The sequence below is a fragment of the Patagioenas fasciata genome, chromosome 1 (genome assembly GCF_037038585.1).
Source record: "Patagioenas fasciata isolate bPatFas1 chromosome 1, bPatFas1.hap1, whole genome shotgun sequence".
Lineage (NCBI taxonomy): Eukaryota > Metazoa > Chordata > Aves > Columbiformes > Columbidae > Patagioenas > Patagioenas fasciata.
The window spans coordinates 17468440-17485381 of record NC_092520.1 but is presented as its reverse complement, the minus strand read 5'-3'; the positions used below and the strand labels follow the sequence as shown (position 1 = coordinate 17485381).

Genomic DNA, 16942 nt, shown 5'->3' with positions numbered 1-16942 from the left:
ATCTACAATTGACTGATAAAAAACAGGACATGTCTTAGATCTTAAGACTACATGCAGGGATTCATTTATATCTTCCAAAGAGTAAAATCCACACTATTCACTAGGTATCACCTATAAAAACAATTTGTACTCCAACTGGGAAAGCTCTGCCTGCACTTTGTCAAGCAGTGGATCCAAAGGTAGTTAGACACTAGAATTAGAGGAAAAAATCTTTGGGAGAATGAATGCTTGCCTAGGCAGAAAGCTTGAGAATTATTCAATACCATGAAGTGATTTGTTTGTTTATTCTCAGGATTTATTACATAAAAAGAACTTCTCTAGATTGTCTGAAGAGACAGCAGGGGAAAGTGAGGGGAGCTGAGGCAAAACTGTTTTGTAGGGAGCTGAATGGAGGTGGTGCTGGAAGGTGAGGGTAGGCCTGACTGATTTACTGAACTGATTGATGGGTGTAGAAGCTGGGCTAGGGATGAAGTTCAGCATTTTAGGTGTTTTTCTGAATCAGCTCTGGCACAATGACAGGTAAATGAAGGAACTCGTGAGCTACAGAGAGAAGGAGTGGTTTAATGAGAGAGGGTAGATAACAAGGTGTAAGAGAGGGAGAATTTATTTTCCAGCACAGAAATGTATTTTTCTGGGATAGATTTTGTTGATATAGAGAAAACATCTACTCACCCACAAAGGACAGTGCTATGGCTAAATCTCTGTACTACCTTTTTAAGCTAATATTGTGTATTTAACAGGAATCATTTGAAAAAAAAAATACTTTGATGTCAGACTTCATTGCTTTGGTGGAAGGAACTGAAAAAAACCCCACAAACAAATACATTCTGCCATAGCTTCACATACTGGAGATTTTACATGGATATTACTATTACCTCTGAATTGGTAAATGCGTCCTTTAGGTCAGTGGGTGATATCTGCTTCAATGGTAGACTCTGTGGATGACTAGTCACAGAATCACAAACTCGCTGGAGTTGGAAAGGACCTCTGGAGATCATCTAGTCCAACCCACCTGCTAAAGCAGGTTCACCTAGAGTAAATCACACAGGAATGTGTCCAGGCAGGTTTTGAATGTCTCCAGAAAAGGAGACTCTGCAACCTCTAGTCAAATAATATAAAGTTAGTTGCAGAGATGGAATACTTTCGAAAGTGCTACATGCAAGTATTTATTCTCTTTAGGGTTGCTTTTAAATTCTTTGACAACATAGCATGTCATGGTGTAGGGACCCATTACCAACCTCATTCTTGGTGTTCATATCACACTGCCAGCGTTTCCACTGAGTACTTAAATGAATTTGCACAGGGTCAAAATGAAGACTTTTAAAAGGTCTATGTTTGGCATTTCTTCTGTGATGAAATATGCATAGATATGCTGTCATTAAACTTCAAATGAACTGCTGTTTAAAATATTAAATACAAAAACTAAGACGAAGTTTATACCACTTTGTAATTTACATTGACATTCAAGCTAATTTACAATGACTGCTGCTTAGTCCAGGTGGACACTATACTGAAGCTGTTCTTTAAACATTATTCTGTGTATCCTCCAGAGTCAGTTCTAATTTGTCTGACTTCCTTTCAAAGCACTAGTTCCTCTGTTTAAAAAAAAAAAAAACAAAAAACAAAAAACAAATAAACAAATAAATAAATAAATCAATCTTTTGCTACAGTTGATCAGGCAGTTAGCTAAGAAGTTACACGGAATTATTCAACTTTGATTTTCATTTACTATGGAATATTGCTGCAGTAGAATATGTTGTTGTTATCTGTAATTGGCAGGTACAGTTTGCAGAATTATGTATTTCATGTATTTCTTGTAGTTTTTTTGATATAAAAAATTCTGACATAAAAATTATTCTGTCTGTTTAATTACAAATCTACTTTTTCACTCACAGACAAAGTATTTGAGTGCATATTAGGACTTTTTCTGTCAAAGATATCTCATCTGTTTCCTAAGATAAATCTTTATTTCCATTCTTTCTTTTGTTTTTCTTCCGGACTGCTCAGGTCCTTCCTGTTATCAAAATACCATAGAAAGGCATAGTAAGATTTCAGTGCAAAACCTGATGAGCTTTTGGAAGAATTGCATTTCATTTCAGTAGGCTTTATATCACTCTATGAGAAAGAGAGTTAGTCTTTAGAAAGATATTCATTATTACAGTTTGGTTGTAAAAAAAATATTTAATATTAAAATTCTTCATTTTTCCTTTTAGTAGAATACTTGTTTTGACACTTTATTTTCCAAATATCTGTTACAAGAATATCAGCAAACAGCATGGCTTAATGTAAGGAATTAATATTTGGTACTGTATACTCTAGAAACTTTCATCAGCCAACAAGACCACTTTAAATGCACTTAATATATGTATGTGAGAAATGATATGCTGAGCATATGTTAAAGTTTTAACTCTGTTACTACCTTACCCTGAGTTTTTCCTTTGGATAAATATTTTAATGCACTGAAAATGGGAAAGAAGTGATCTCCTATCCAAGTAGATGCTTGTTGGCGAATAACACATGTGAGATTTTGATGCTTCACTTAGAAAGTACTCTATAAAAAGGACCAGATCCTCAAATGGCTTAAGAATTTTCTCCTTCAGTAAAAAATCCAATAGTATAAAAAACTGTAGCAATTTCTCCCCTCTCTGTTACACAGACACACATGCTGTTTATAAACATAAATTTACACATAATAATATGCTAGGATTATAGTAGTCAAGTTTAATGATACATAATCAACTTCAAGTGATATATGCACACATAATAACGACTGTGTAGCATTTATATTGCTCAAGAAGATGGGTAGAGCAGCCAAGATGCCAGTGTAAAGTGCTGAGGTCACTTGCTCACCTGCGTTCTTTGGAGCCAGTAGGAGATATCGTCCTCAGGGAGGTGTACGTACATGGAAACTCCTAAGTCCTTTTCACTTTTCAACTTCTACTCACACCAAGGAAAACCCAAATCCATCCCTGTAGAAGCATATTAATGATAAATGAAAACAACTCATTGAACAATGTTTTCTTTCATTGTTATTTTCTTACATAAGCACATGGCTACAGTTTTAGATACAGCTTTCAAGTTTGACTGTTAATGTTCAATTCTGTAGGCCGAGACATCCAAATTCACTTTCTAAAACAAAGTGTACGTGGCTAAGGCAGAAGCAAGAACAGGAAAAGGAGTTCACCTTGTAAGAAACTTCTCAGTTTCTTTTTCTGTTCCTTGATAGTTCCTTTTATTTATGCATTACTAGTAACAGTTCTCCCACAAATTTGTGGGGAAGGAAAATTATACGAAACCAGTGATTGGACTCGATGATCTTAAAGGTCTTTTCCAACTAAAATAATTGGGATAAAATCTTGGGATACTCGGATAATATTCTTGTATGGTGATAAACTCTAGCGGTGTTTTTTGTTTGGTTGGTTTTGGTTTTGTTTGTTTGTTGTGTTTTTGTTTTTTTTTTTTTTTTCCATGTACAAAGGTGCTTCAGTAGTCTAGTCCTTAAAGTATCCAAAAGTAGAATTAACTAATAATTAACTAAATATGGGGTAGCCATTGAAGATAATTAGGAAGAGGAAAATAAATTATTCCGAAGAAGTATTGTTTAGGTAAAGGCAGTTTCGTGCCACAGTATTTTTTGAAATATTGAATATTGAAGGCTATTATTTTAGATGACTGACAGATAAAAAATTCATGTATTTGATTCTGAGACTGAATCAAAGAACAGTAAGACTGTTATCTTCCTTTAGATCGGCGAAAAAAGAGTTAATGATATATCCTTGACACTTAAAAAAAAAAAAAAAAAAAAGGAAGAAGTATCTTGAGTTTATAAAAAAGAAATAGGTAGAAGTTGACCTGTTTGGGTAGCTTATGTCAAAGTTTCTATTAATTGTCGTAAGGATAGAAGTGATGTTACATAGACGAGAGAGAGACAGAAAGTTAAATGGATGATTCTGCAGTCGTGCTGAAAAAATGCTATTACCAATAATTTTAAAGTCAATTCTTCAGCATAATAGTGCCCAATGGCATTATAATCTCTTGACTTATCATTCAAAAATTAATTTATACTGACAAACAAATCCAGTTTTTTTAGTAATCTTGTATTAGGAAAACAAGCAATCAACAGTACGAACAATTAACTTTACATCCTATGGTAAACTGAGAAATAAGTTGATAAGAGGTTATGCAGTGTAGGCTCACATATCACGCAATTTTAGCACGACTGAGTTAAGAAGGCACCTCTGGATAACACCTGGCCTTGTTCCTGCTCAAAGCAGGGTCATCTAGAGCAGGTTTCTCAGGGCCATGTCCACTTGTGTTTCGAATATCACCTAAAACAGAGATAACACAAGCTCTTGGGGCAGCCTGGCCTAAGTATTCAATCACCCTCAAAGTAAAAAAATACTTTCTTATATCTAAATGGAATTTGCAACATAGCAATCTGTGAAGGCAGTTTTGGTTTGGAGTCCCCACAGTAAGAGGGGAAAATTAAAAAAATTGCTTGCAAATGAACAAGCTCCCCTTTCTGAGGTAAGTAGCATCTCTGGAGCACAGGCTCTAAGCAAGCACTGAAGTACCATGCCTAGTTTACTGATTTTACTATGGGATGTAAAAATTTATAAGAAGGGGTTGAATTGGGTTCTGGGAGCATAACCAAATCTTGGGAAGTAAAAAACTCTTTGCAAAGAAGACCCTTAAAGGAGTTAGTTCTCTCCATGGGTGAAATGGCTTGCAGCACCAATGGGTATGGCAGTTTTTAACAGGAATAACTTGAGTTTCATTGAGCAAATTAAATACAGAATTCATAATGATATGTCATAATGTCACGAATAAATTGTCTTCAGGTTGTGGATTGCTTTCTTGATCAATTACTTTGGTTTCTGAGACTTGGGCAGCTCACATCATCCAAAACACGGTGTAAAAAAACCCACTGCCTTAATCCTACAATTAATAATAGGAATTGATATAGCAGTACAAGTGAACTCATCACTTCATGGGTAAGTACCTGAGAAAAGTGTAATCTCAACACCACTTAACATCTGAACAGATAATTAAGAGAGAAGGGACAGGAAAGGGAATTAAAAATTTAAGTGGATAGAGCATTTAAAATCAACACATGTTCTGCTCTACTTGTTTATTTATTTGAAAGTTTTGTACTGTCCATTATTGCTTTAGCTATGTAGGAAGAAGTTTGGAATGTTCAGACTGTTTTGAAAGAAAACCGTCAAGAGGATTTTAGGGGAAGAGCTGGGGCTATCGCATAAATCAGCAAGCATGTCATAAAAGAGAAATGGGTAAATAATTTCCACCAAATGTTTCTCTCCAGACAGAAAGGATTTTTTTTTCCCCCCATGTCTATACAAATGCAACTTAAAATATACCTGGATTTATATTCAAAGATTACTGGAGTTTTGTCCACAAAGAAAAAGCCTAAGTGGTTTTCAATGACAAGTTGAATTGTTACAGTGTAAATATCATTGAAAAGTATTTTTTCTTCCAGTCTCCTTTAAAATTAACCATGATAATGTCCTTCTTTTCTATCCAACTCTATTTACAGACCTAATGGGCAATACTAGAGAAGAAACTAAAAGCAGGAGAAAGGTGAATAGTAATAATGATACACAAACATTGTGGTCACTCTGCCATAAGAGGTGGATCTGGCATTATAGTCTGGATAAGTTATGCAAACCTATTAAGAAAGGCATAGAAGCCTGTGGGATGAGAAGAGTGTCTTGAAGGGAATATTTAAGCACCATCATCATTGACAAACTAGTACAAATTGGAAAAAAAAATCAAATCTGTTTAAGAGGATCTGGATAAGAGCCTAGAGAAAGAATACTAAATGGAATAAAATGGAAAATGGCTCACTTCTGGAGGTAACTAAATGCTGTAAATGCAGGCTGGATTTTTGATGACAGGCTAATAAATCTATGGAACACCATATTCTTGATATATTTTCACACTGTTAAACAATAGAACAATAGTTAGAAGTGCTTTTAGACAGTTAAATGGGAAAGTGGGTGTGTGGTGCATTTTAGGCACACATTGCAAAGAATTGTGAGTTATCTGGAATCTATCAAACTAAAACTTCTTGGGATGTTTGGTAGAATCATAGTAATTCATTCCCATGGCCCTTCATGTAAACAACAGGGATGACAGTACAGACTCATAGAATCCTTTTGGTTGGAAGAGGCCACTAAGATCATTGAGTCCAATCATTAACTAAGCACTGCCAAGTCCACCACTAAACCACATCCCTAAGAACCTCATCTACTCAGCTTTTAAACACCACCAGGGGTGGTGACTCAACCACTTCCCTGAGCAGCCTGTTCCACTGCCTGACAACCCTTTCCGGGAAGAAGTATTTTCTAATATCCCATCTGAACCTCTTCTGATGCAACTTGAGGCCATTTCCTCTTGTCCTATCACTTGCTACTTGGGGAAACAGACCAACACCCTTCATGCTACAACCTCCTTTCAGGTAGTTGTAGAGAGTGAGAAGGTCTCCCCCCAGTTCCCTCAACCACTCCTCGTAAGACTTGTGCTTCAGACCCTTCATAGTACCCATGAAGGTGGATCAATATACATTAGGCAAGGTTTAGTAAATTTAGTCCAGATTTCCTGCCAGACTTTGTGAGTTCATTACTACAACACATCCTTTGTTACACCTACTTCATTACACCTGCTGTTTGTCTTGTGTAAGTTAATACTACATAGGGTATTCCAGCATGTTGCTATCTCACCTCTTATTTCATTGTAGGCATTACCTAATGGAACCTAATAAGCACCAGCAAGCAGGTAATTAATCAATCAACCAGGCAATATGATCAACAGCTATCAAAATAATTTAGTGTGTACTGAACGTGGCAATGGACATATAGTAAAAAAGATCACATCAACAGTAGCTGTCAGGCTCAGAGGTGAAGACAGATAATAGCAGAAAAGTAGCAGGACAGGCCACTGGACAATAGCTTATCCTAGCAGAGGAATTCTCATGCAAATAGTGTCCGGGAATATACTAGAATTTGCTGTCATGTTCAGAATCACAGGCTAATTGATGTGACAGCTCCAAATCTCTGAATCTTCCTTAGCTTTCAGGTTTGAGTTTTTTTTTCCTAAGGTAGGATTTTTTTTAAGTCACAGGCTCATTGGAAGAACTTGCTTTAGTAAAAGTTGTCAGAAGATCTTCTTAAAGATCTTGTAAAACTATAACAATATCCATTTATCTTGGTGAGGCGGGGGGGAGAGGGGAGCGCACCATGAGAAAGACATGTACAGCCTTTGCTGCAAAGATGATTTTTGTGGTTCATCTGGGAAATACTGCATAAGATCCCTATCTGGGCAAAAATATTAATTGCACCAAGAGTATGTTATGGCAACCTCAGAACAACAAGTGGTTTCATGATACAAGAAACAAGTTTTCAAAATACTTTTAATCTAGAAAGTGAGCTAGCATGAAGCAGAGGTGTTTGTACATGTTAAAAATGGCAGCCTGAATGAAAGAACAACTTTCACTCTGAAGTCCTGTTGGTACTTTAGAAGTTGAAAGTATGGTAAAAAAGATTCGTATATTCAGTTGCAGTTTCATTTGGGTCTGAATAGGAATAAGATAAAATGCTTCTTTTAATTTTTGAGCTATATACATTTGCATTAGGGATGTCAGGGAATTGCTTACTTCCTATTTCTCCACACAATCTGTCTGTCATCTGAAACATGCAAACTCCATGTGTAGACTGCCACAGCTAGTTGTTTATAATTGGGAATTAATATTATGTTTAAAGGGATGTGAAATTTTTGAATGGATTCTTTTCATTTATTGACTGATAGAGAAGAGCTGCAAATAATATTTCACAAGATGCAGATCAGGGTTACCAAATCACATGAGATCTCTTAAAGACAAATATATTATGTGAGAAATTTTTTTCTTTACCCTTCTCTTGTTTTAATTTCCAAAGATGAAGCAGGAAAAGAAAATTTTAACTGTCAAATAGAATGAGACAAAAAAATTGGTTGCTTTGACTTTCTCATGGGAAAAAGCTGGAAAGTAGGAAAATAATATAAAAAAGAGTGGAAGCATAAAGAAAAATAGAGAAACATCTCACTGTCTTAATTTCTTTCTATTACAAGGTTATGTAAACTTTTTTGAAGCATAAGGTGTAAATGAATAGTTTTCACTCTCATATTCTCCATGTTTTCACTTCTCATCATAAAAAAAAAAAAAAGAGGATGAACAAAGTAAAAATTCCAAATGGTATTCCGCATTATATTTTTCTTTAAAGGTGAAAAAATAAATATCTCAAATGCAACTAAATAGATTTGTAAGGAAAGAGAAAAAAAACCAAAACCAAAAACAAAAAACCACATAACAAAACACAGAAAACTAATATTTGGTTGAAGTGTAATCTCCAAATAACCAGGAATAACAGTAGATATTCTGGAGAAAAACAGTTGACAGTCATGCTTATTGAACAATAGCATGAACAATAGCATTTGTAACAGCTATTTCTTTTACTATTTCTTTTCTTTCTTTTTTATTTTTTTTTTTTAAACATAGTTCAGTTGGTTTTCTTTTCATATGTGTTTAAGAACAGTTAGAATTTTCTGGGAAAACAAGACAAAACAAAACCCCAAACAAACATACAAACAAAGCAGATGTTATATGTGAAACTTACTTTTGCCAAAAAATGCCTTCCTATCTGCTTTGTTGTTATAATGCAAAAGAGGTGCCACTACATGCATTCAGTTGTTCTCACTGAGGTAGTTCTCCCTGAGTTTCCTTTGCATTACCTTATAATTCTTGGGTTTAATGGAACTTAAATGATTGATGTGTACTTTTGGGACTACCTGCTTTGGTATTTTGCTGAAATAAATAAATAAATGGTATTGATATCAGTAGAATAAGGAGAAGAATTAATAAAACCCATGTGTACTCATTTCATAAAGAAAGGGAAGGTTTCTGGGACTATAGCTGGAATATTTATAAATTATAACTGGAAGGAAAAACTGAAATTTCATATAAGAATAAAAACAAACTAATGTGTTTTGACCAAATAGCCATAGTTGTCTTCGTATGAATACACTGAGCTTGTAACATTGAAATTCAGCTTAAGACAATGTGGATGAATCCAACCATATACATTACAGATAGATACATTTCAAAGACAAATACAAGAGTTACCTTCTCATATTTCTGACTCTGATCATTGCAAAGTCTACAAAGTACACTTTGCTGTACAAGAGAAGCCATGGACTTCGGGAACAAAGGGATTGCCACTGTGAAGAGAAGAGATAGGGACATTATTGTTCATATGTGGAAATATGGGTCTGGTTTCCTATATCTAGCTATCATGCTTGTCTTTTTTTTTGGCTTGTTTTAGCAGGTTAGAGTAATCTACCTCTTATTATAACAACAGTTTTGATAAATCGATTTTTTTTCTTTTAACTCCTTTTTTCAGAAGTTCTAAGAATGTAAATATCTTTCTAATAATAATTTGCCGTTTTTTTTTTTTCTTTTAGAAAATATGGTGATCAAATATTTCCACTTTACTGTCACAGCTATTTGCCAAATATACAAATTTGTGAACTGTTTTGTACCCTAGAAAGTAGGTTCTCTTGTAATCATTTTTTCCTGAATATTTACCAAGTTATTCTACTTATCTTTTCAATATTGACACAAACTCACAACAGTTGGAGAATTTGCCATAGTTACACAATTCACTGAAGTAAAGACCCACTGAAGAATTTATATCACTGCTTGCCTCAATCTGTTTTAGGCTGTTAGGAATGAATTTCAAAGGTAATGAGTGGATTTAACTCCCTTTTACTTAAAAAAGAGCCAACAGATTGTTTGACTTAAGAACACCAGATTTGGTACAGTCTCATTTCATATGAACCGGGGAGATCCATTGTAGTCAAACAGATTTGAGATAGTCTTGTCTTTATTCCTAGCAGACCAGCAAAGATTGTTAACAATGTAGTACGTCATGATGAGTAAACGGAAGGTGAACTAAAACCAGAAAAAGCTCAATCTATATTGAATGCAGACTTCAAGTTCACCTTCAGGTCATACAGAGATAAATTGACAAAACACATAGCACAGGCACATAATGCTGCCTTTACCCTTTCTGTTAATATTCTGATGGTTTGGGGATAAAGCCTGGCAGATATGTCAGCATGAATGGTTTTTGGGTTTTGATTTCAAGAAAGTACCCTTGTGGGAGTCTGCACAAGAGTGAATTAATGGAAGAAGATGCTTGAATATGTTAAAGCATTCTATGTCTTCTTTTTGTATTTGCAATTTAAAGGGTTGGTTATGACTTTCCTCAGTCAAAACCTAAGTGCATGCATACAGTTTACATATTAATTCCACTGGGAGAGTTTGTAGCTTACTGCCAAGCCATTTATCATCTAATCAGAATCTTTCAAGATTAATTTGAAAGTATTTAGAGTCTTGGATTTGCTTTTTCTCAAATGAACCAGTCATTTACTGTACTAGATTTTGAAGCTATAAAAACATTTGATGTTAACTTATATGGATATGATGTACTGAAACACTAGGATAATATTTCAAACAATGTATGCATCTTCTAGAGCCAGAAAACTACCTTTATATCCAAATACTTTACATACGTCACTTTAAATTCAATATACTGTGTTTTATGTTATTTTCCATTAAGATGCAAACAACCTTTTTTTTTTTTCCTTTTCCCCTTAGGAATTTTTTTTTTCTATTATTCTCATCTGTGCTTGTAAATCTGGTTGTGAAAATATTATTTTCACAGATATCCTGGGTTGTTGCCATCTCACCCAGCTTCATATGTCTGCAGTTTATATGTGTATATACTAGTTAGTAACCCAATGCTCTCTTCAAGGTCAATAGAAAGCAATATCCAATGATTCATCTGACCTATTTTAATCATCTATTTTAGGATGAGATGACTCATGCTTTGAAAGTGCCAATTTTACTCCACTCACTGTGAAAAAGTCTTGACAACTAGCTGACATGAAAATATCTGTACTGCTGATGTCTATATTTGTGATCTCATGAATGCTGTTCTATGTGTCTATCTTCAGAGCTCTTTGATTTCCCTGTCCTTTATTTATGAAAATTCTAGTCATCCAATCAGTGAGTCAAAACAGAATTGTATAGTACTGCTGAATATGCATATACCATAATTACCAACTAGTTACTGCATATTTTAAACAATCTCTGTGAAAGAAATTCACATAGTGGGCTGGATTCTGCAAGTCACGTTATTTCAGAGTGAAGCAGCTTCAGAAACAATTATTTTATCACTTGGTTAACGAATTTCATTCAGGATAAATTATTTTGGTAAGAGATATGATTGGTACTAATATATCTAAAAAGATACACCTCTCCCTTTTATATGAAAGGATGCAATTATGTTACTGTAAAATTATCTTCTATATGGAACAAATTGTGTACATAAAACCTCCACTGTTTTGATGAATCTAGACAGGGTTTGTACCTTTTTACTCACACCTTAACAGAAAAAAACAGTGTTTTGTATGAAGGCAAATAATATTTAATGTATGACAGGAAGGAAATTGTTTGACAATTTGTAAAAAACATGTTTGTTAAACATTATGACAATTCGTTACACACAGTCAAAGATGGAACATTACAGATGAACTGGCCTTCATCAGTATCCTTCTTCCTGCATTTAATGATTGTGATCTTTAGTAAAATGATATCACTTGCCTTTTGGAGATCCCTAGAGAGATGAATTTTCATCAGGATCATGGGAAACCAGTGCAAAGATTTCTAAACCTAACTTCTCACTCTGTCCATCAAAATCTTATCTCAATGTTTCAGCTATTATTTGTCTAACAAGGTGTCCCAGCTGTTTCTGTATGTTGGCTTTTATTAGATCAATTTACTCTTATAGTTTAAAAAAATCGCACATTTTGATGAGTACAAATATCTGTTGCTCCCCAAATATAAAAACTCAGTAACAGCTGAAACTCACTTTTATATTTTTTTAAGCATAATCCCAATGATTAACAGTGCTAGTCTCTACTGAAACATGTATTAGCATATGAGTACAGAGTTTGTGAAAGCAGTCATTGTCACAGCTTCACTGCAGTGTAACCAACCAACTATAAATTGATGATAGCTTCCAATTTTGCAGTGATTTAGAAGTATGATCCATATATTCATTTTAGAAACAGGTAAATTTCCTACTGTACCTTATTGTTTATTTTACAGGTCTAGTAGGTTGGTCTAGTCATGGCTGATTAAGAGAAAGCATATTTATTCATATCTTAGTATAAATAGATAATGTTTTACAGGAGCTATCAGTGCCCCAAACCAAGGCAGGCAGTGAGCAACATGGTTAGAAGGATGGGTGGAAGGGGTCTGACCCTTCAACCTGTGTCTTGGCTTGTATAGATGCTTCACAATTGTAGCTTTCTACATTGATCAGCTGAATTTCACCATATGTGTCTGTATGAGCTGCCTTGCAATTCCTGCCTTTGATTATCTTAATTTAAGAAGTTAAATGTTTTACTAGATTTCCTGTCTTCTCGGCAAAATTCTGAAGAAAGGATTATCAAGAGCATCACCTTGCTGTAGGGCGGAACTGGATGCAGTCTTTCATGTGCTAGTCTGTTAGTGGTTTTGTAATCAAATTCTTTGCTTTCATTACATGCAAAAGGCTTTTGAGCACTGTAGATGCATGGTTATCTTCTTGTATTGTTTTTAGAAGCTGAATCTGTGAAACTGCCTGTAGTTCTTTACTTGTCTTTCATGAGTTTTTTACTACTGACTCAATCCTGCAAGGAGCTAGGATGCTCTATTCAAGGTCTATAAAAATCAGTGGAAATGGAGATCACTCACTGGATTATGGTATAATACAAAATCACATCCTCAATGAGCCATGGGCTTTCCATTTAAATCAGATACTTTTGTGAAACATAGTATCTTCTGCCTTATTTTGATAGACTTGAGTGTATGCAGAAAATTGATAACAATATCATATATAAAATATATAGTCTGCATTATTTATCTTGATTTTCAGCAGGTAAATATTTAATCCTGTGTTATGTTTTTCTCATTATTACTGAAAAGCAACTTAATTGATTTCAGCAGGCATAAGATACAAGAAATATAAAGGTGACAAGACTGCATCTTTAAGTGCTTTGTAGTGATGAGTTAAAAAATTATACAGCTCAAAAGTACTGTTACTTAGGAAGAAATGCAAATATGACTAAGAACTTATTTAATATCTCATTTCTGATGTTTTCCCATCTTTAATTACCTTCTAATTTTTCTAATTAATTTCAGAAGGAATACTTATGGGAATACCTATGTATTAGTGAATTTGAAGATGTACAATTTTTCCTTGAGTGAACACCACAGAATACTTGGAAAAAACTGAACAGAGAGTTATAAATAACAACATGCCAGAATAAGAATAACATTTCATTTATAGTCATATAAAGATGTGCTCTATTTTTTTAGAGAATGTGTTCTCTAAAACTAAGATAAGTGTCTGTTAAAAAAATCACATATCTTTTTCTGTCAACTTGAAAGTTTTCAAAATGAGGAGTGTGTTGCATATTTGTTCCCTATCATTTGTTAGGATACACTGGGAGCATCAGAGGTTTGACATCAAAAGAACTCAACTGTAGTAGCAGAAGCAGTGCTAAGTTTGAAAGGATAACTTTGTGCAAAGGGAGCAGTAGAGTACAGCTAATGCCTTTCAAGAAGAAAGAGTTGGAGAACGATTCTCTGTCGATTCAAGTAGTGCGTAGTGAAAAATAAATGGACACATAAACATAAAGACACATATATGCATGTCTGTGCTTATTTCAGATACTGTTAACTTTATTGAAGATCATGAAATTATTTAGTGCAGGGGAATTTCTACCATATCTCCAAGCAGAAAATATAAACTATAAAGTTAGGTTCAAAAATGTGGATGGAAAATCTGTGATTGTTGTTAGCTGTTAAGGCTACATGTAATGCCCTAATCTACACTGACAGACTTTGGTATATACTCTTCCCTATTCAATTTCTCAAACTGCATAATAGTATTAATTCTTAAAAGAGTTTTAATTTTTCCCGCACTAATTTATGTTTTATTTAAGTTTTAAGTCCAGAATTCATCTGGTCATATGATGATACCTACACTTCGACCGGTCATCTATATCTGAAATAGGAAATTACCCTATGTCATCTCTTTACATTTACAACTAGAAATCTGATATCTCTTTATGATCAGAAACGTGTTTTTGCATTTACATTTTGTGACAAAAAATACACATTTTCTTAACAGCTTTAGTCATGTACAGATTTACTCATTGTGTGCTTGAGAAAACTTTACCCTACTGATGCTATGCACTTATTTCAATTTTGAAAGAATTTCTTCCACTTGATTTCCTTTACATTGATGCTCTGAAATGCTGACAAATCCATCTCTTACACTTGGAATCAAACACGGAAGTAGCAGCAGAATAACTAAGCATCTGTAAATGTAGCTCCCTGCCCTTTGAAGAGATTTGCATTCACCCATGCAAATTCTTGGTAACCCAGTTGACTTTTACACAGATGAAGCAGCCAATTACAGAACTGAGTCCCTCGAGAAATGTTAATTGCAAATTCTCTAGTACAATAGAATGCAACATCGTTGGTGTCTGAAAAATACAAATTAGTTAAGACCCATTAGATTTAACTACTTGACTAAATTATTGCAAAATATAATACTATTATTTTTCCATAATGCTGTAGCTATAATATATCAAGTTGAGATTAATATCTGTTTTTTGATTACTCATATTTCAATTAATTAAAAAAGTAATAGTTTAATGAAAACCTGCACCAGTATTTTAGAGCAACAGACTGTAGCTGATTGCTTTTCTGTATTTTTTACTTACGGCTTTTCAAAAATGCAAGAGAATTTTTTGTTCTCTAACACTGTCTATCACTATTTCAGTCCCACATACATACTGTACCACACATATGAGAATTATTCTGGCCTCTTGTTAAACTTTGTTCCTTTTCTATTAAAAAAAAAAGTACTAGAAAAAGAAATAACTTCAATCTTCTCTCAAACAGTAGTTTTACTATTTATATGCTTCTCTAAGCAAAAAATATATTACATGATTATCTTGATTGACAATTTACTGCAATGATTTTCTATTAATAAAGAAAATCAGCAAAATATTATGCAGCAAATTTGTAGAGTAGAATTATTACTACACTGACTGAATATAGCAAATTATTAAGCAATTAAGTCACTCTTAGACTTATTCGTTAGAGGAGATTCCATTAGTAAATGTCACACAGGAAAAACAAAGAAATCATGTTGTTCAACTTAACTATAGAATTAAATGGAATTTGTGTTCCTCAGCTTATAAGATAGTCTCCCAAAATATGGTCTGATCTCTTTAATAGACTCACTGTTTTTCACATTTTGGCCACAACCATAAAGCATCTGGAACAACAATGTGTACGTTGCTAGAATTTACATTTTTATCTACTTTGAATGGTTTGTCTGTTAAGAGACCAGATCTTCTTCTGTGGCTTCTTCATGACATTTTAATGGCTGAAAAGCAGGAAGATAAGACCAAACACGATAACGCAGTTATTCCTCATTTCTGTTGGATAAAGGCAGCAAGTCCTTGCTAAGAGACTTTTGTAAAGAAGTCAGTCCTCTTACTTTTTATTCCATACAACTGGTAGTTTGACCCCAACTCCATGCCCTAGAGCTCCATGCCAAAGCATCAGTGCATGCAGAGCACTCACAATGTTTTTCCCTTCCTCATGAACAATAACCAACATCTGTTAGGGCTTTGATGTGAATTTTGGATAGCTACTTTACTAGGCTTGCAGAATGATGCTCATCTGTCAACGTGAAAATTAAGTGCTCATAAAACCAGTGATCCCATCCTTGAAAACATCCCTTGGATATCATCCCTGCCCAACGTTGTCAATCATTACACATTGCTGACATGTCTACTGACTCTTCAAGAGGACACAGAGCAGTTTGATGACCTCCACCTTGCTCTGTGTATGATACTTGACTCATCTCTTAGCCTTTCTCCATCTGATTAAAAATATGGACCCATGGGTGGAATCTTGTATGAGTGGGGTACATGATGTCAAGGTGAAGTGTGAACAGTTCCTTTATGTTTGCAAAAACATCAAAGGCAAATGTCCTGCTCCATGGAGGTGGGTCCTACATAGGGTCTATACAAGGGATATAGCATATAGAAGGACGGGTTGCTTTTACAGAGAGTGAAATGGGCTTGAATAGTCCACAATACTTTTATTATTTTTTTTCACAATTACAGATGACAGTCAGTGAAGGCAACCAGAAATAATATCTGAGAAGACATACGAATGGAGAGCACATGACCACCTTAGACCCTGAAGAAAGATAACTGAAGCACTGGATAAGGTTGTTTGTTTATTTTATTTTATTTTATTTTATTTTATTTTAATAAATTCAAAACTCCACTGAATAAAGAATATGCTGTATTCAGAACAGTCAAATCCCTCCTCAGGACTCTTTTTGTCTGTAAATTGCATATCAGTCAAGAAAAGAAAATCAACAGAAGAAAAGGAAAACAATAAAAATAATTTTTCAGTGTTGTTATACATCTTGTGAAGAGCAGACAATACAAAATACAAAAGTTCAAGTTAACACCTAATGTTGCTGTTGGGAGCTGCATAGTTCCTTCTTTCCCCCTTTGATTTTGTGTCTGTCAAATTCGTGTAAAATCTTCCAGACTTATCCAGAATTATCTTTTATTTACATTTCATGCACTTACTTTAAAATAAAAGTCTGAATTCATGAACACAAGGAACTGCTTGAGTAGTTTGAAGAAACTTTAATTTTATTTCCTTGGAGAAGCAAGAAAGTTTAATTCTCTTTGATTCATGGGATCCCATTCTTAGAGGTGACCTTAAGTAATGGGA

General features: G+C 34.3%; 1 long non-coding RNA gene across 1 annotated transcript in view; it reads left to right on the top strand.

Moving 5' to 3' along the window:
- Positions 1-16416, top strand: part of LOC139826967 (uncharacterized) — a 37516-nt gene extending 21100 nt beyond the window's left edge. The window contains exon 3 of the long non-coding RNA XR_011737133.1: positions 16315-16416. This is a non-coding gene — a long non-coding RNA (uncharacterized lncRNA). The remainder of the gene's footprint in view (positions 1-16314) is intronic.
- The last annotated feature ends 526 nt before the right edge of the window (positions 16417-16942 follow it).